Below are 20283 nucleotides of genomic sequence, written 5' to 3'. Positions count from 1 at the left end.
ATCAGCATTTATTACAAGTGGGCAGATGTGATTTAATCTTATACTTCCTCGTCTACTAAAGCATGAGTCGGTCGAATCTGTCTGTCTGTCTGTCTGCCTGCCGGCCTGTCTGTCTGTCTGTCTAAAGGGTTTGAATGTGCGTGGTCCAATGTGGTCTTATCCAGAGTCGCAGTTGTACAGCACAATCTAGGTCTTGCCATGCTGGTATTGTCATATACAAATGTGCTGCATTACATTCAAAGCTATTTTTATGTCGGTGATTTCATTTACCCACATGCAAGAGTCTCTTTTGCATCCCTTTGATGAGAAATGGTGTCAGATAAAGGTAAGTCTTTTGTATAAATGAAGACCCTGGGAGACACAACCTTTAGCCACGTTCTTTAGCCCATAATTAAAAGTGTCAGCACCTGGCTCTCGACAGGGCCAATCATGCGTCGACATCTGAGATGTTCTTCCCATTAGCGAGTTGGCACGGGTTAAAGTGGCTTGTCTACAGCTGCAGCCGCGCAAAATGATAACAACATACACTGATTTACATAATGTATGGCCTCCTAACTGAGAGCAGTGCACGCATCTAAATGTTACGACTTTAGGAAATGATTAGCAATTAAAAACCCACGATTTATGGTTTGGCTATCATGAAAATAGGCATAGTCGTTAGTGGCTTCTACAAATGTGTGCATGTGTGTGTGTATAAAGTATAGGACATCAGACTTGCTTCCTGCTTGCTGGTGGATAAAACGCATAAAGGACTGTCCTCGCTGAGATTAATTGATTCCTTCACATTTGGATTCAGTTCAGAGAAGCAGAGAAATTGGTTGTTTTGACAGAGGCATGGCTCATATTCACCCAGCCACTCGTGGCCTAAAACACACACAATAAGTGCCCCATTGCTTAAGTACACAGGCAGCTTTAAAAAGTCTCTCGACATCATCACGGCAGACTTCAATATCAGTATGACTGTATTCCAGAGGTAATGTGTTAAAAACACAAGGTTAATGTTAGTACTCGTGTTGATATCATGGATATTTTTTTCTGCCACGGAAAATAACATAAAATCACTGAATTCACTCACACCACACACCATGGTTACACCTGCATAATATCAATACAGTTGCCTCCAAAAAAATGATAATGTCTACTGCCCAGACATTATTAGATGTGCCGAAAACTAAACGGAAGCCAAGAGGGGATTGAGCCTTTTCCGTTGCTAGTCCCACTCTCTGGAATGACCTGCCACTAAACATTCGGCAAGCCCCCTTGCTGCCTATCTCTCTTTGTACTCTTTGGCATTTGACTCAGCATGGTTCAGACATGATCTCAGTTTTATTCCCTGGTGCTTTCTACTATCTTTGACTGATTTGTTTCCTGTATATGATAGTTGTCCATGTTAAGCGCTTTGTTACAGTTTCAGCTGTTGTCAATGTATAAATATATGATATGGCATTGTATTGTATTATAATGTCCAGTTTGACTGACTGATTGACTCATTATGCTATTCTCAATGTGTGTGCGTTTTCAAGATTACACAGATTCCTATTAGGGAACATATTTTAACAATATTCAGGTAGGAGAAAAAAAATAGATGATTTTTTTTTGCCATCTGCATATGGTGGTACAGTTTTTTCCCATACACAGTTGGGACAGTTCTCTCCATATAGAGTTGACTAAGAAAATCTCTTAATCCAAAAATCTTCATCTCAAAAACCCTTGCAAAATGATTTGGAATATTCATAATCTGTGATTTTCTTTCTCATATGTCATAAATCTGCTGATAAACTAGGACCAATATTAAATAAGAAATAAATGCTAAAATGAGTCAAAATTGTCCACCCTGCCATCAATCTTATACATTTTTCTCTTTGCATCTGCAAATTGATATTGTCTGCTGGTACCTTATTTATGTCTATTCCATATATTTGGCTATGATCTAAAAAGTTGAATTTTTCATACATCTTTTTTTTCTCATCACACAGTGTATTTGTACCCAATGAAATGACTAAGGAATACATAGCTGACAACAGATTAAAAAAAAACATCGGAATTTATTTTTATTTATTCGAAGGGTGTTCCAGGAAAAAGAGGATTCAATATGTATCTCAATATATGGGGTGCAATTTGATTCAAGGACGCGTCGTTTTGAAGTGGAGCAATTTGATTCAGTGGAATTAAGATGCAATCTTTTATGGTAAGGTGCGATTTACTTCTGTGGGTTTCTTTATTTTGCCCTTTTGCGGTGTCATTTCTTCTGTTTGAGAATGTTCAGTGTTCTGTATATATATATATATATATATATATATATATATATATATATATATAGGAAGCTGTCAGTTGGCTTGGTGGAGAAAACAGATATACAGTAAAGTCTCGTTATATCGATATTCAAGGGAGTCCGAAAAAATATCGATATAACCGGGACTATCGATATATCCGACCCAACTGTGTGTGTGTGTATATATATATATATATATATATATATATATATATATATATATATATATATATATATATATATATATATATATATATATATATATATATATATATATATATACTCAGATGTTTGATTCGATTGATTGATTTTGTTTTGGCCAACCTTTTACGTCGGATGCCCTGCCTGTATTTATCCGGGCTAAGGACCGGCATAAGAAGACACTGGGTTATGTCCTCTTGTGGCTACAGAACAAGCAACTCAAAGCATGAACTTAAAGGTGAAGATGCTCAGTAAAAGGCTCCCAAGCACAAAATGGTCACCGGCAGAGCAACATTCAAAAAAGCAAAACTACAAAACATTTATTTCCCTACATTTCATCACAAAATAATTGAGTTGGCCATTGTGTGAAATTAAGCCATTTTTTTATGACAGATGATGGCCACGGGGGGGTTAGAGTACATGTATGCGTATCATAATGGACATGTTTTTATGTATGCGTATGGACAAAGGTAAATAAAAAACTTTATTATACGGTGCATTTTATTTCTTTAATTACAATACAATGGCACATTTACTATACATAAAATAAGGTATATTTTCTGTAGTTTCAAGGCTCAATTAGTAGAAAATTATGTTTTATGGGGACCTCGGAAAGGATTATTGTCATTTTAATGGTTTCCTATGGGAAATTAATCTTTCGAATACACACTTTTCGCATAACACACACTTTCTGAGAATCAATTAAGTTCGTAAGCCAAAATATCACTGTATACATAAACATGCATACATATACTGTATACTTATATATACACATAATACGGTTGCGCATCACTTATCACTTCTCAAAAACATTATTTGATCGCTGTCCAGTAAATGGGTGAGATACAATTCCAAAAATGTGCACCTTCAAGTGGAACGATTCGGTTTGATTGCCATCTTTTAAAACCAAAATACATTTCGGATTCAAATCTTTTTTTGTTACACCCCCAGAATCTAAAGTACCTCGCCTACGCCACTGGGATTGAGTGCATTCATGGCATAGAAGGGAAACTTGGCAGGAGTGGGACTTGATGACATTCACATGTATTTTGATCTGTACGCTCCCAGGAAGCCTCCCACACACTCCGCGGCATAAGTGCTCACGTCTAATACCCTCAGAGGATGTTTTGGTACATCAGTATGAGTCTAATTTAAGGATATCTGCATGAATTGGGAAGGCCCGGGGCCAAGCGTCTCACGTTTTTTCATCAGGGAAGAGGTTGCATTTGCGCCCCTTACGCGACGAGAGCCGCATTTCGGATAAGATCGACGGAGGAAAGTGGTGAAGCGAACCGTTTGTTCTCCTTGGCCATCTCTCATGTTGCACCACTGATTGGGGGGAAGCTAAAATTGCTTTCACCGGGGCTCACTCCAGCAGTAAGCAATGATAACTAACAATGCCCCGGGGACCTAGTTAAAGCTGCATCACACGCACTAGAAAACCACTTTAATGTGGCAGCATTAGGAAGCTGTCAGTTGGCTTGGTGGAGAAAACAGATTCCAACTCATCGCAAATTTTCAAAACATTTGTCAACTTCCCCTTCCATTTTTTTTAATGCGTTTAATCAAGAAGGCGTGTTCAATTTAATTTCATGTGGCTTACCATGAGGAAAAAATATTTAAAAATCTTAAAAGTGAGAAGTATGGGATGGAAAATTACCATGTGCCATCTGCTCTTTGCGGTAACCCTCTGCTGCCTCCCTCAGCCATGAGGATCATTGAGATCATGTCATTTAGTGTTTTTTTTTCATATCATGTTTACTCTTGTTCTGATTCAGCTCTTGTTGACTGCACTTACTTCTGTATTACATTAGTTACAAGTGCACTTTGAATGTGTGTTATTTCACGGAGACTTTCCTTATCGTCTCGTGAAACAACAAAGTCTCATTTTAAAAAAGGGCAACATAGCAAGGGCGAATGTCTAAACAACTTTTATTGATTGTTGCATTGAGAAATTATCTCGATTAAATCATTCTACCAGTGCGAACAAAACAAACAAACAAAGAAAAAAATAAATGCATAATTGCTGTTAGATGAAATTTTGAATTTCAAAACCTTAACCAAACATCATCTGACCTCTAAACTTCACATTTCAATAGAATTAAAAACAAAACTAACCATATTATGCAATGTGTTTGCACACTATCAAAAGTGGGGATTCAGCTGTGTTGGGAATTAACCAATCACATTCAACATGTAAAATGGGCTCAAGTAACACCTGCGAACACAGTGCCTCTCAATAAGCCCAACTAAATTTCAGATGCATAAGAAGGCCGTTCATAACATTTTTATTTCTTTTTTAGCAGAGGTTTGAATATTTTTATTGTATTTATTATTCTTTTCTTTGCTTCCCCTGACTCTTATTTAGAAATTGTCACAATTCCTTTTCACAATTGCACATTTTCTAAAGTTGGGCGATACCCATAAGTTGAGTATTAGTGAAATCAGACCAGACTTTCCCCCGTCTTTAATAATATATATATTAATATGAAGTCCTGTTTAAAAAAAAACATTTATTAACAATTCCGGTAATCAACCTTTCACCAGGTTATGCACCATGTCAAAAATCATATAAAAATAACATTCATAATGAATACTGTGGCAAACAATTTCACCAGGACTATATAACATGAGAACGGCATTCTTTTAAATGTATCTTCAACCCATTGTTGGTTTTACCTGATTAAATACAGCTGTGAAATATCCGATTTTCAGGTGACACGTGCCACCTGTCTATAAGTCTGTTTATGCAAAGCATCCTGAAAAAAATATCCTAATGCGACTGTTTCTTGTTTGAAAGACAGTGTCAAAATGAAGCTGTCGCACTCTCAGAAAAGACACCCCATTTTTCCTTAATGTCTTCTGCTCCAGATGGCAATACTCTCAGAGTGTCTAAGAGGTGTTCTTATCCATTTAATATATGCTCACAGTGTATCCCGTCAAACATAGATTTGAATCAATAGCACTCTGGAGTGGCTCGTTAAACTTAAATCAGCTTGGAAGAGGTGCATGCCTGCCTCACAGCTGCTGTCATTAACCACCGCCTTGCAGATTATTGGAGAAACGTCCTTGTGCGAGTAGAATTGCCAGTTTTACCAAGGAGCGCCCGTCTCAATGTGTACCAGCAGAAAGGAACAAGCAGCCGTCTTCATTCAAAAACAAGTGACATTTTACCCCACAAATGTTTGCAGTAGTGCAATGTGTTCCCTTCCATGCGCTATTCTGTTCTGATGTGTCCACAAGGAAGTCAGCTGATGCATGAAACCAAGTGGAACAATTGACCCTATTCACTGACTGTACTTTTGATTTCATTCTTGTGCTTGTTTGAGAAATCTATTTTTTTCATCAGTGAATATCTTAAACGACATTCCGCACTAGAGGAATATGGCAGTTGTACAGTGAATAACCATCATACTTGCATTCATGCTATGGCGTTGCATCTTACAAAATATTGGCCAATTACATAGATTCAGTACTTGGAGAACAGTATAACAAGTCACACTCTAAGGCAGCGGTCGGGAACCTTTTCGATTAAGAGAGCCATAAAAGTCAAATATTTAGATTTTTTTTTCAGTGAGAGCCCCACACACGCACACACAAACACACACACAGACGCACAAACACACACACACACACACGTACGCAAACGCGCACACGATTTCAACAAAATGTCAGAATACATTATTTAAAATAACTTTGTGATAATACTCACCGTTAATATGAATAGTTTTCCGTTCCTCATGATGGGCAAAAAAATAAAAATCCCGGCAAACGATCGGAATGAAAGTCCATTTTCCGGGTCAATCGGCGAAGTTACTGCTAGTTAGCCTGCACACTGCTCATTAGCTTGCACGCTTGCTTTCTGCTGTCTCTCACAGAAGTATATTGATGCTAACGTTAGCATGGGGCTTGTCAAAGTGCCACTGATATTGTTTCATTTATGGTATTGTTTCATTGCAAATTAGAATCACAGGAGAACCTTTTCTCTGCACAAAGGCGAATCCTTCCGTCCATTCAACTTGAAGTGTACGATACTCATCATTTTTTAACTCATAGGGCTTATTTCGACATCAACGGCCATAGGTCAGTATCGTCCAATCAAAATTGAGCATTCCACCAAGTGCCGCCCAACTAGGAAATGAACAGCGAACAAGCGAGACAATGTATTTAGTTTTATTGGTGATCCAGATGCAATCATCAAAAGAGCCATATATGGCTCGCGAGCCATAGGTTCCCGACGTTAGCTCTCAGGCATGCCACAGAAAACAGAGGCCAATCATCTCTAAACTGAATGCAGTTTGCAACTAGTTTTCATGCTCACAAAGAAACATGTGGAGATTCTCTGCCACTGAAATGCACGCATGCTTTCACACCAAAAAATATATTTCTGGGTATGACCAGTTACAGGAGGCTCCTGGCAAGCCGTTTAGATAAGTTGAATACAGCAAAATGCATATTACCTTATTTCCACTCTATAAAATCCATTCAGATTATATGGCACACCTTCAACGATTGGCCTATTTTGAAACCATTTTCATATAGGGCGTGGCGGATTATGATGTTCATAGAATAGAATCTAAGTTAGTGGCTAGTGTTGCCTTATGCATCCACTAGATGGAGCGACGCTAAAGATAATGCAATATAATACAACACAGCATTATTTGTATCCAGCTTTAGCGTGTTATTAACTCATTCACTGCCATTCCCAAATTTATTTGGGAATAGAAAAGGATGACGTGGAGCGCCATTCCCCAATTTGTTCGGTTTTGGGTTTTTCTTGCAGGGGGCGGAGAAAGCGCTTGTCAGATGTCTGGCAATGTTTTTCCCTCCCATGAGGGGGCAGCATTTGCCATTTGTACATAACTCTAGAGCCAAATAAGGTCGGCATAAACTCTTTTTTCTGATGAAAGAAGAGAGTCTAAGGTTTCTTACACTGCCTTGAATGTTAATGTTGTCCTTGAAGTCAATATTCTGTGGGTCCTGCAATTTAAGTAAAAATGACAAAAACCCTGGCACTGGAGTGGACACATTTACACATCGCAGTGAATGAGTTCAGGTGGCTTACAATATGCAATTCAGGAATAAAATCTTCTGCCACGTTTTTTTTAATAAACAGTTCTTCTATGTTACTAGATTGGATGTTGGTCATAATGTTCTCCCCTTTGTTCAGCTAAGTATGTCAGCTAAGTATGTCTTTTCAAGTTGGTGCTTGGTGTGAATGAACTGAGTAACAACACAATTGCTTTTAAATGTGAATAGGAGTATTTCATGGTTATGACAGTTCCTTTGAATTATTTGTTAGTTTTGGTTCAACTTTGGACCATTGTTAGTTTTTATTATTTTTGAAAATGTTTAATTTCAAAAGAGCATTAAACAAACACATCAAATTCAGAATGCTTCGTCCCGCATTCAGACCAACACACAAGAGATCACTCCAGTGTGAAAGTCTTTAGACTGGCTTCCACTCAGGAGTTCTGCTTTGTTTTTTTTTTGTCTTCAAGTATTTGCATTTACTTTCAATTCTTCAACAAAACACATTTTTCAATGACAGTTTTCCTTATTTCATTAGTTTTTAACTCTAAAAACCTTGGAGTGTAGCTTCAAGCATAAATACATAGTATAGGTAAATATGAAATTGTGTAGTCGGGAATTTAATTAAAAACGGATTTTGAATAAGACCGATTGTGTTTAGAATACGTACAGTAAGTTTGTCTAATTCTACCGAATGCTTTCGGAAAATGAGATGCAATTTTCAAACGCATGGCTGAGCATAAATACTCAAATGAAGTTATTACCATGGCTGGCTCCCTGCAGAGCTGCACCACATAGGAAAGGGTTAACCGCAACAGCAACAATAATGTGAACGCAGTGAGACGTGTAAAGTAATTAGTCAGCCTGCTCTCCAATATTTATCCAGTTAATTATTTGTGAGTATTACTCTTTTCTTCCCTCGGCTGCCCATGTTGTATTTTCCACACCATTTGTCACTGTGCACCGTTTGTGAATCCTGCGCCCCCTCTTCCTCCAACCGTTTTCCCACTTTGATGATCCTTTACAAGCGATGGTGCGACATCATTGTCCCCAGTTGTGCGAGGTCACCCGTGATTATTTGTAAGATGTGTAAATTGCTGCTAACTTCACACAGCGCCAAAGATCGTTGCAAAGTCACATTTAGCTCAAATGGACTAGATGTTGAGATGGAATGGCTTGAAAAGCATTAAAATGAAGATGTGCAGACATGTGTCATCTGTAATGTGTTTATATTTAGTGGATTTTCTTTAGATACAAGCCTTTGGATCCCTTTAAATGTCCGTCGGTCTAAACAGGAAACTAAAATGTACTCTATTATCGCTGTTGTGTTGAATTAGTGTTCCATCCACATTTTACTCTGGCCAATGTATTTGAAGGAGTGGTCCAATCAGAGTAATGGCGGGGGAAAGCAAGACAAAATTATAATTATACAATTAAAGCACGGCAGTAAGAATATTACAGTGGTGTGGTGTGCAGTGAGCATATCTTTGGAACAAATGAGCTGTCCCCCAGGTGCAGACTTCAGCACGGGGTCTAAGGTAGACTACTTTCTTGGCTTCGTTTTTATACTCTCGTTGATAGCACATGCAATTATTTTTGAAAATAAATGTAGCGTAGAATAAAAAAATTGGGCCTCTTGGGCGACGCAAATGACTTCCTTGTTTTTATTAGAAGACAAGGTGTTTATTAGCGGCCTTGTTGGCTTATTGCAGGAGGTTTCTGAGTTTGAGTAATTGTCCAATTAGGTGTAATTCCAGGATTGGTGCTAACCCGGGCGATTGTGCTGTAAGAGAAAGACTACCGCCGGGACACACATTAATGAATCCCACTGAGACATGTCTACCTTTAAGAAAGAGAGACTGAGTCTGCTTCTGTTTCGCCTTCCCAAATCTTTTTAACGAGGCATTATAACTAGGATTTACAATTGAGACAAGACACTTGTGCTCCCTCCCTCATTTCATCCTTCCTTTTCCTTCTTATTCTTTCCACTGCTTTGCAGAAATAATTTATCATTCATGTTGTTTCACTTCTCTGAGCAACGGCCTCTTATTTAAACAGAAAGGTTACCTTAATTGTTATATAGCTCAGCTATTTATGCCTCGACATAAAAATGCATGTTCCCAGCGTCACGAAAAGGTCACTCGTTATAACCCAAATAACTTTTTTTTTTTTTTTACCCCTATCCCCCTCACTTCCTTTTGTTGAGTTGGACTGTTCAGATGTTGCTGACTACTTCACACTGGGCGGCGGCACAAAGTTTGAGCAGAGGGCTCTTGAGTATTCCAATTGTTGCCTCGTCTCTGATGAGACAAACTCATTTTCACTCACTTTATTTCTTTATGTAGATATGGCCTCCATCCCTTCAACTCTGCTGGAATACAGGCCTTTGCCAACTACATTTTGTTTATGCCAAATCTCATTTATGTCTTTAACCTCAACAAAATGCTACATTCTACTTGAGTGTAAATAATAATTGAAAGGCCCTCCAAGTACAATTTACTTTTAAATTACCATCCTGAATACAAATAATCTATGGTAAACAGACTGGACATCAGTTATGCATCCCAAATAAGAGAACCGGAGCAGCAAAGTTAACCTTATTGGCCATGACTTCTCATGCTGAATGTTTGCTGTCATTAAAGCAATATAGTAGTGATTGGCTGTCCAGTCAAAAAGGTAACTTAGTAAGCTACAACAAAAATATATAAACAATTTAACAGTTAGTATAATATAATACAGAAACCCACATTGTAACTACCTAGTACTACTGTACAAACTTTTTTGCTCATTTGTTTGTTTTTCCCACAAGATACTAATATGTTATTGTCTTTCTGCTTGTGTTGCTGGATCTTTTTTTTCATCAAATATCAATGTCTTAAGTGTTTATAACCACACTTATTATTGACCTTGCTGTTGTGCCTCAAGTGTTATCTCGTCCTATCTGTCTGTCATTCATGGTTGCTCTTGTTTGTCATAGTTCCTTTTTTTGCATATTATTATTATTATTATTATTATTATTATTATTATTATTGTTGTTGTTGTTGATCTTTTGTTTCACCTTACTGAACTCTTGACATGTCATTCCTGTATTATCTGTGTTTTTTTCTTGTACCTGTCTTTTGCAACCTCTTTAAGTTTAAGAATTTTTCCTGGCTTGTTTCTTTCGCAGAGATTTCTATTTGTATTTTGTCTGTACACTTTTCTGTAAAATAAATATTTTTGTTTTGCGGAATTGCATGTTTTGGAGTTCCTTGCCACCCTTTAGTGTTTGAGGTAAGCAGGTAAGCCACTATTATTAATAGAGTATTATTAATAGAGTAATAGTTGATCAACTGTCAGATAGCTTGTTAGCCTTTTAATGAGCATCATCTTTATTAAGTTTATAGAGTAGCTTGTTCTGCAGCCACAAGGGGACATAAGCCAGTGTCTTCTTGTGCCGGTCCCAAGCCCGGATAAATACAGAGGGTTGTGTCAGGAAGGGCATCCGACGTAAAAACTTGGCCAAAACAAACATGTGAATCAAACCTCTGAAGATGGAGGACACTGATTCGCTGTGGCAACCCCTAGAACGGAAAAGCCGAATGGAAAAGAAGAAGATTAATAGAGTAATAGTAACACAATTCATATACAAGACAACTTAAAATTTTAAACAACTAACACCGAATCTAAAAGTATTAACAAACATAAATAAAGACATTTACGAAGCTAAGAAGTAGATTTTCAGAAATTTCTACAATCGTGAAATTCCATCTATTCAGAATGACTAAAGAGACAACAAGGGAAACGGAAAAAAAACACCTGATTTTAACCTAGATTTAAAAGCATTTATATTTAGGGGTGACTTCACTTATGATGATGATCGAGTCAGCAAAATAGGTCTGGCCCAGCTCCGGCCCACACACGGCTGCGCACTCGGCCCGGATAGGGCAATGAATGACGGTCCAGAAATGGCCCGGATCCGCCAACCGCAATGTGGGCCGGAGTCGGCCCGTATCTGGCCCGCATTGAATAACCAGATCCGGCCCAGATCCGGCCCGACTCCGGCCCGACGCCGGCCCGACGCCGGGCCAGATCAGGCTCCCTATGTCAGCCTTAATTCAACCTTAAAGGACAACCGACATCACTTTTTTGTTTCCTAACTGAAATGAGAAAAACGTTTTATAGCATCTAAAATACCCAAAACACGCAGTATGATATTTTTAGTCAAATGCAAAACACCAATAAAAATGATTTAAAGTGTCTAAAAAGTACTTCAATTTGAAACCGGAAGTGGCCAGTTTCAGAAGGTACCGCCCCCATGTTCGTGGTGTCACGAGAATCAAAACAATGGCTTCAGATTCGGAGAATATGCTTTATTGTTACTCATCCAGTTATGAATGATTCAAATACAGTAAAGTCTCGTTATATCGATATTCTCAGGAGTCCGAAAAAATATCGATATAACCGGACTATCGATATATCCGATCCTGCGGCATGTAAATTTTCTCCTTGTGTTCATAGAAATAGTATCGTAATAAGCAGTACTATCGATATAACCGATATCGATATAACGAGACTTTACTGTAGTTCTGAAGGAAGGAATATTTGTAAAATACGCTCAGTAGAAGTCATTTGAAGCGATTTTACAAATTATGGACACAACCTGTCCGGAGTATTCAGCGCAAGTCTTAAAACATAAAATGTAACTCCATATAACTAGCCATTATCGTTAGAATCTCCACATAAAAGGAAGAGCATTCTGCCACATCCACCAATATTGTTGCATTAAAGCCAGTGATATACGAGTGCCATGGCAATGACAGAGGGACAAAATGAATAATTTACATGTACCTTATTAACAAAATCAGTGTATTATATTGTTGCTTCAAGGGATGACTTATTCATACTTGGTGATTGTTTTAGCATCAATGATGATTAATTCAATATTTATGTATTCTCGTGCAAACTTGACATGAGGAATATCTTATTTTAATGTCATTTAGTGCATATGAGTTACATATTGCAATATTATATTTCAGAATGCAAAGAAGAATAGCCATTTTTCCAACAATGTAGACTTTTTACGTAGACAAAATTTATTTGTCAGAATTGGAGCGAGGTAGTCTGCATTGCTTCCACGTTGGAGGAGGTTTACGCTCAACTGAGTGCCTATAGTTGGTGATTATTCTTGGTTAAAAAATGGTAGTGAAGAGATACAGTCATATAAGTTTATATATGGATGGGCTAACTTTTTTTCAAAATAACAATAAAAAGTCAGAAAATCTCATTTGGGAAGAAGAAATTTCAAAATAAACTACAGACTGGTTTCTAACAACTGTCTGGACTAATAAACAAACAGGAACTGAAAAATTAATGAGGTGAGTCCTCTGATGTTTAAACTCTCGGACAACATCCTCCTTCCTGCTCTTGGTGGACGAAAACAAAGTGTTGGGGCGACTCTAAAAAATTCAACACACTGCATAATGTACAAAGGTTTGTCACGGCAGCATAAGGTGACTGACTCATAAAGGTCCCTGTGTTCCGCAAACTTGCTCCCAGTTGTTACATAAGAATGGATGAAGCCCTCCAGTAGGACATGGGGGGCGGAAATGAAAGAAGGGGCTCCAAATTTGAGACCTCACATAGCCCCAGAGTGGACATCAAATGGGCCCTCTTGTTTCTCGCCTGAGGCCAAGTTGCTCATATGAATGCCCCCCCCCACACACACACCCCACCAGGGAGGAAATGTCTCATCTATTTTGGGTTCACATCAAGGTTGCATTTCACCAACAATGCCTTCCACTTTCTCCTCATCCTTTCTCACATTAGAGCATCTCACAACCTCACCAGTGACACCATCATATCATCCGTGGCAGCTCCCCGCCGCTCATCTTCACACTAAACCTTGTCCCTCTTTCAGGCTTACGTTGCAACATTCTCTGGGAAATAAGCAATTTCAAAAAGATTCATGAGCAGCTAGAGCGGCGGCGGCGTACGAGTGTCGCCGTCACCGGTTCCTTCAGCCTGACGTCTCAAAAGGCTCTGAGTTTCAAAACAAAATCTGGTTTCCTGATCTAGCAACAAACTGAGCCATTGGGAAGGCGCTAAGACTTTCTGTGACAAGACGATTCGGAGACACTGACTCAAATTCTCTCTGAATATGAATGCAACTGTTTAAACCATGGGGGAGGATTAAAGGGGGGGACTCAAGAACACTTGAGAGGTAAATATTTGTTTAAAAAAGTGCAGTCTTGGGATGCATTTGGCTTCAATATACTGTCCTCTATGTCTATATTGCAAGGAGATTTTTTTTCCGACTGTGCAATTGGGGTTTGGAATGACAGTTCATATGATCTTAAAAAGGATTATTCAATGCGCATCTAGCTTTGATTTCAATTTGAATAGGTGTGAATTTATTTTGCAGCGCTCAACATCACATACAAATAAGCTCTCTATAATCAAATTCCACCCACGACATCCACCTAAAAAGGTTGAAATAAGAATCTCATTATACTCTCTTGCTTGACACTGCCTTGTTCCAAATTCATTATCACTTGCATTTACCCGAAGCTCCTCAATGGACAAAAATGTCGCTGATGATATTCTAGCATCATGGAAAAAAAAATTTATCATCTCAAAGGGTTAATTCATATTGAAGGCTGAAGCCTATGGCTTATTTACCGGCTTGCCGTATTGACTTCAGAACCCATAAATGTAGCGGAATGAAATTAGATTGCATTGTGTCATGTCTCTAATAACTGTACGTGGAATATCTCCTCACTCCTCCTGTACAAAAAATACGGCGGCGGAGGGGGAAAGTTAAGGTTGCTCAGGTTCATCCTGAGGCCCGAAAAACACAATGAATCAAACTTTACGAAAGCTTGAGAGGGATGGGAAGCTGTGTAATTTGCTGCGAGAAGTGTCCTCCGAGGAGACGCGCGGTGCTCCGGGAGGAGCCTCTCTCCCTCTTCTGTGACTGCGGTGTGAGGTGATGATAAGAAGAGGTGTCCCCTTTAAGGACTTGATTAATGGCGGCCGACGAGAGGGCCTCTTAGCGCAGATACTGTTTGCCTTTACTGAAGCACACTTGTGCGCTCAGGCAGGAACGAGCTCCTGAGGTGCGCCACTTCATCCTCGCCCAAACCCAAAATTACCAAAAGAGTCCGCCGTTGTCGCCATCGCTCATCTCTACTTAGGGCACAGAGGCAAAGATCACGATCAATGTTCACAAGTTCATTGAAGTGGTGTCCTTCATTATGTTTGAAAATCATTCACGCTGATTGATCCGCGATGAGTGCATGGTATTGATAAATAATTAAAAAGCTCTCTGTTTAATTTGGAGCCAAGTAGAGGATGGAGAGAGTTGGGTGGGTGTTGTGGTGAGCCACTGGGCTTTTGGTTGGTGTAATGAAGCCTGGGCCCCCGCCGTGGCTTGCTCACTCGCTGCTCCGTGTCGACCTCCCCACTTTGTCCCGGTGGACGCGCAACCAGCTGGATTCGTCTGCCATATCCGAGGCAATCAATGCAATCTAGCTTGAAAGAAAATCAATAAGATGTATCCACTTATGGCGTAGAGTGCAGTAGTTGCAGGACTAAACCGACACGTGAGATTTTATATAAAGCTCTCTCAGGCATTGCCCCAGGTGCTGGCCTGCTCCATGTCTCCTCTCACTGTTTTCATATTTTAACAATTTGAAACACCAAATTTTGCTAAAGCGGTCCATTTTCCAGACAGTCTTCGGACAATCGGCGAGGGACACCCTGAACCAAACAACCTGAAGTGTGAAGTTTGCCATGAAACAACCTACTTTTGATGTCTATGGCATGGGTCTGATTTACCTTGAAACTTTAAATCACAAATTTGGAAGATCTAAATCCATGCCAAAATGAACATGTTTCGTCCAGGTCTCAATCTAATTTCATTCCGCCACATTCATGCATATTTCAGGTATGAAAATGCAAAATAAAGCTACTTTAATTCATTCATTGCCATTCACAGATTTATTCGAGAATTGAAAATATGATGAAGAGCGCCATTCCTGAATTTGTTTTTTCATGCTTGTGTGCCGATAAAGCGCTCGCCATGGCCTTTGGCCATGACCTTTGGCAATGTTTCTTCTTTTCCACAAAGGGGCATCATTTTCCTTTTTTCCATGTGAGCGCTTTTTTCAGCTTCAGCTGTTGTTAAAACGCTATATAAACCAATATCTATCAGAATCAGAATCAGAATCATCTTTATTGCCAAGTATGTAGAACACACAAGGAATTTGTTTTCGGTAGAACACGCTGCACTAGTATCGTCGTCAAAAAAACTGCTAAGTGGCACTATACAGTTCCATTTTGGCTACTGTTGAAGAGTTCAAAGAGTTAATGGCTTGGGGGAAGAAGCTGTTTAAATGTCTGCTGGATTTGGTGCGCATGGATCGGTAGCGCCTGCCTGAGGGGAGTAGCTGGAAAAGGTGGTGGGCAGGATGCGGGGGGTCCAGTAGGATTTTCCGCGCCCTTGTTTGGATTCTTGCAGTGTGCAAGTCCTCGAGAGTGGGTAGGGCGGTGCCAATGATTTTTTCCGCCGTCCTAACTGTCCGTTGAAGTCGGATTTTGTCCATTTTTGTGGCGGCCCCGAACCAAACGGTGATGGAAGAACACAGGATGGATTCGATGACAGCCGTGTAGAAATGTTGCAGCACCTCCTGTGGCAGGCCATGCTTCTTTAGCAGCCTCTGGAAGTACATTCTCTGTTGGGCCTTTTTCAGAATAGAGTTGGTGTTGACCTCCCACTTCATGTCCTGGGAGACTGTGATTCCCAGGAACTTGAAGGTCTCAACGGTTGACACCAGGCAGTTGGATAGTGTGAGGGGTAGCTGTGGTGATGGATGTTTCCTGAAGTCCACGATCATCTCAACTGTCTTGAGCGTGTTCAGCTCCAGGTTGTGACGGCTGCACCAGAGCTCCAGCTGCTCCACTTGTTGTCGGTACGCAGACTCGTCGCCGTCTTATTGCATTGTATTTTGGACAGCCACGCTCATTTCAATCATATATATCATATATATTTCTCCACTGTGAGACTAATAAAGGCATATCCAATCCAATCCAATCCAATCCAATATATCACCCCAGACCCGTATAATTTAGGAATTAACTCTATTTCTGATGAAAGAAAAGAGTCTAAGGTTTCTAACGCTGTATTGAATGTTTATGTAGTCCTAAAAGTCAATATTTGGTGGGTCCCGGAATTAAAGTGACAATGAAAAAAACACTGGCGGTGGACTGGACACATTCTTCCACATGTCTGGCAGTGAATGAGTTCAGGAGCATTTTCGACTGCCAAAACAACATGTTAAGCGTACAGATTCTCTTGCCGGGCGCTCGACTGGCATGGCAACCTCATGGTGCACAGGTGCAGGGTTCGATTCCAGCTTCCATCTTCCGATGTGCATGTCCTCCCCATGCCTGGGTGAGTTTTATCTGTGGTTACTCCGGTTCCCTTGCACATTTCCAAAACCTGCGTGACAGGTTAATGGAAGAATCTAAATTGGTGTGCAGATGGTTGTACGTCTTTGTGTGCCCTGCAATTGGCTGGCAACTAGTTGAGGATGTCCCCGGCCTCCTGCCCAAAGAGGAGCCAACAGCATGACACTTGTGAGGATAAGCGGATTCGAGAATATCTGGATGGAAAGACTCGAGTGACGAGATCCGTTCAATAAAACACCATAGACGTGTGCGAAGCTAGTGTTATATTAGTATATGTCACTATGCCGTTTGTATTTCACTTTTTGGACATGTATGTACAGGTAATAGACCACTGAGGAGAAAGTGTTGTCCCAGGTCCTCACAGGGGGTGATTTTAATGCACAACCCACGACATTCCGCACTCCCCGACTATTGCCACCTGGCTAAACCAGTTAACACTGCAGGCTTGAGGTCATGGCCCAGTGGTGCTGCTGTATACAGCTCCAAGAGGTGTGATATGAGCCCTGTGCACTGTTGCCTCGCCTACCTCGGGATATCGCCACTCTCCAGTCATGGACTCACACCTCGAAGAAGAGAATGATGGCTGTAAATCTGAAACAAAGCAAGGTCAGCGCGCTCGCAAAGAGTGAAACAACCAAACACTCTGGAGTTATGAAACATTGTTTCCGTGTAAACAAAATGAAGTGAGGACAGAACATTATGCTACGTCACACTTTTCTAGTGCTGATATCTGTCTAATTGATGACTTTGTGCCACATCAATCTGTTATGCATAATTTAGCATGGATCAAGTCCCACATTAGCATAATCACCTATTCTGCATAGTGTGGCACGCCACTGGGAAGCAGAATCCATGCCTGAGAAGGAGTGACAGGGAAGATACACACAGCATTGGTTGACAAACACACATACTCACGCATTCACACACACACACACACACACACACACACACACACACACACACACACACACACACACACACACACACACACACACACACACACACACACACACACACACACACACACACACACACACACACACACACACACACACACACACAGAAACACACACACATTTGAGAATGAGCTTGATGTTAAGATGTCAGCTCCTTATTCGCTTTAAGCAAATAGAGGGAGTTCCGAATTTTGATGTAGTGTTAATATAGAGCCATATTTGAATAAACAACCACACATACACAACTCCGCCTGCGTGCATGCACACACAAACACACACACACACATACACACACAGATACACAAGTTTTGAGAGTGAGTGCTGAAGCTGCCTGCTTAGACGCTGCCGTTTGCAATCACTAAGCAGCTTTAGTGTCTCCTACCACAGTCTTGATTTAAAATTCATAAATGCTAATCCTTCATAATTTACAGTTTAAAAAGCAGCCCTTCTCACAGGCCCCGTGGCCACATCTCTGTCAGAGTAATTATACCAAGGGGCCGGGATTGAACTACTAGCAGACACTTTCAACAGTCAAGGAAATCTCCCTCGCTGGCACCACAGCCAATTATTCCAAATAAGTAATATGATTAGCGAGTCATTTTCCTTTCAATCTGGACATAGGTGCCAAATTGGCATTGTGCTCTTGTCAGGTAGGCAAATAACGTAAAAGTTGGAGCATGCCTGTTTTCTTATTAAACCGGGACTATGGCAAGTCATTTTTACGAGCCACTTCATTTAATTTGTGGCCTCGCCGATTGTCTTTTACAAGGTTACGAGTCGCTCTCGCTTTGGCTGGTGTCACGGGGTGATTTGCTGGCCTCTCACTGTTCACTGACATGGCAATCAGTGTGTGTGTGTGTGTGTGTGTGTGTGTGTGTGTGTGTGTGTGTGTGTGTGTGTGTGTGTCCGTATTTGTGTGTGTGCATGCATATTACTAATGAAGTGAAGCTTATGTTTGGGAAAGTGCCAATTCACAAAACACATTCCATGTCCTTGCAAGGACACAATGCATTAGTTCAAATGTGGCGTATCAGGAATTCTTTCATCCAAGGCCGCTAATAGAAAACCATGATAAAAATGTTATGCTTTCACCGTAATGGACCTCAATGACACCAAGTACAGTGAGACCTCAGCTTACGAACACTTTACGAACTTTTCGGTTTACAAACGGCAAATTTAGGAAAATTAAACCTTGAAATACGCACTACTTTTCGCGATACACACCCACCACAGGGGCGGCCCGGTAGTCGAGTGGTTAGCACACCGGCTTCACAGTGCAGAGGTCTGGCCTCCCTGTGTGGAGTTTGCATGTTCTCCCCGGACCCGCGTGGGTTTTCTCCGGGTCCTCCGGTTTCCTCCCACACTCCAAAAACATGCATGGCAGGCAGATTGATCACTCCAAATTGTCCCTAGGTGTGAGTGTGAGAGTGACTGATCTATGTCTTTGTGTGCCCTGCGATTGGCTGGCAACCAATTCAGGGTGTCCCCCGCCTCGTGCCCGAAGACAGCTGAGATAGGCTTCAGCAACCCCCGCGACCCTAATGAGGAATAAGCGGTACGGAAAATGAGATGAGATGAGACAACCTCCACGGCTGGCGGAGTGATCTTCGGATCTGGCGGAGTGATCTTCGGCGGAAGCACACGGCCGAACAGCACTCCAGCCGGCGCACCTTTCCACAACCCCTCTCTCTGAATTCACACGTCGATCGCCTCCGAGAAGCTTTTTGCAGATAATTTTACTATTAGGAAATGAATGCAAGATGATGCCCTAATAATCACTGTCGAGGAGAAGGTGATCATTGCGAAACACGAACGAGGTGTGCGTTTGTGGCGTCACATGTGCACACCGCGGCTGTCATGTGAATCTCAGCCTGACACATCTCTCACACTGTGTGTCACTTCCCTGAGAATAACTTTCTACGACCATTCTATAAAGAGCCCGGTACCGTTCACCATTGCTACCTTCCTTCGCCTAAAAGCTTTACACAAAGGCGTTATTTAGTCGATGCTTTCACGTGACTAATGACACCGAAATTGTCACGTGAGAGTTGACAGCTGGGGCGGGGCCGGCGCTCGCGACGTCCGCCAGCCAAAGAAGACACTTCAATTTCATTTCAATTCAACGAGTCGCTGTCACCTCACCAGTGACATGATTACGACGCTTGTGCTGGCAAGTCCAACAGTTTGCTTTGCCGGAGGTGATTGTTAGCCGCGATCACGTAAGTTTGGTGCTTTCTGGGATCGCGAATGTGCGTGGTGTGCGTGTTGATCCCCTCATCACAGATACTGGGACATTACAACGAGTCGCGGTTACCTCACTAGTGACATGATTACGACACCTAGCTGTGTCTTGTGCTGGCAAGTTCAAGAGTT

The sequence above is a fragment of the Hippocampus bargibanti genome, linkage group LG03 (assembly GCF_051943395.1).
Source record: "Hippocampus bargibanti isolate YZ-2025 linkage group LG03, ASM5194339v1, whole genome shotgun sequence".
NCBI lineage: Eukaryota > Metazoa > Chordata > Actinopteri > Syngnathiformes > Syngnathidae > Hippocampus > Hippocampus bargibanti.
Note: the sequence above shows the minus strand (reverse complement) of the source record.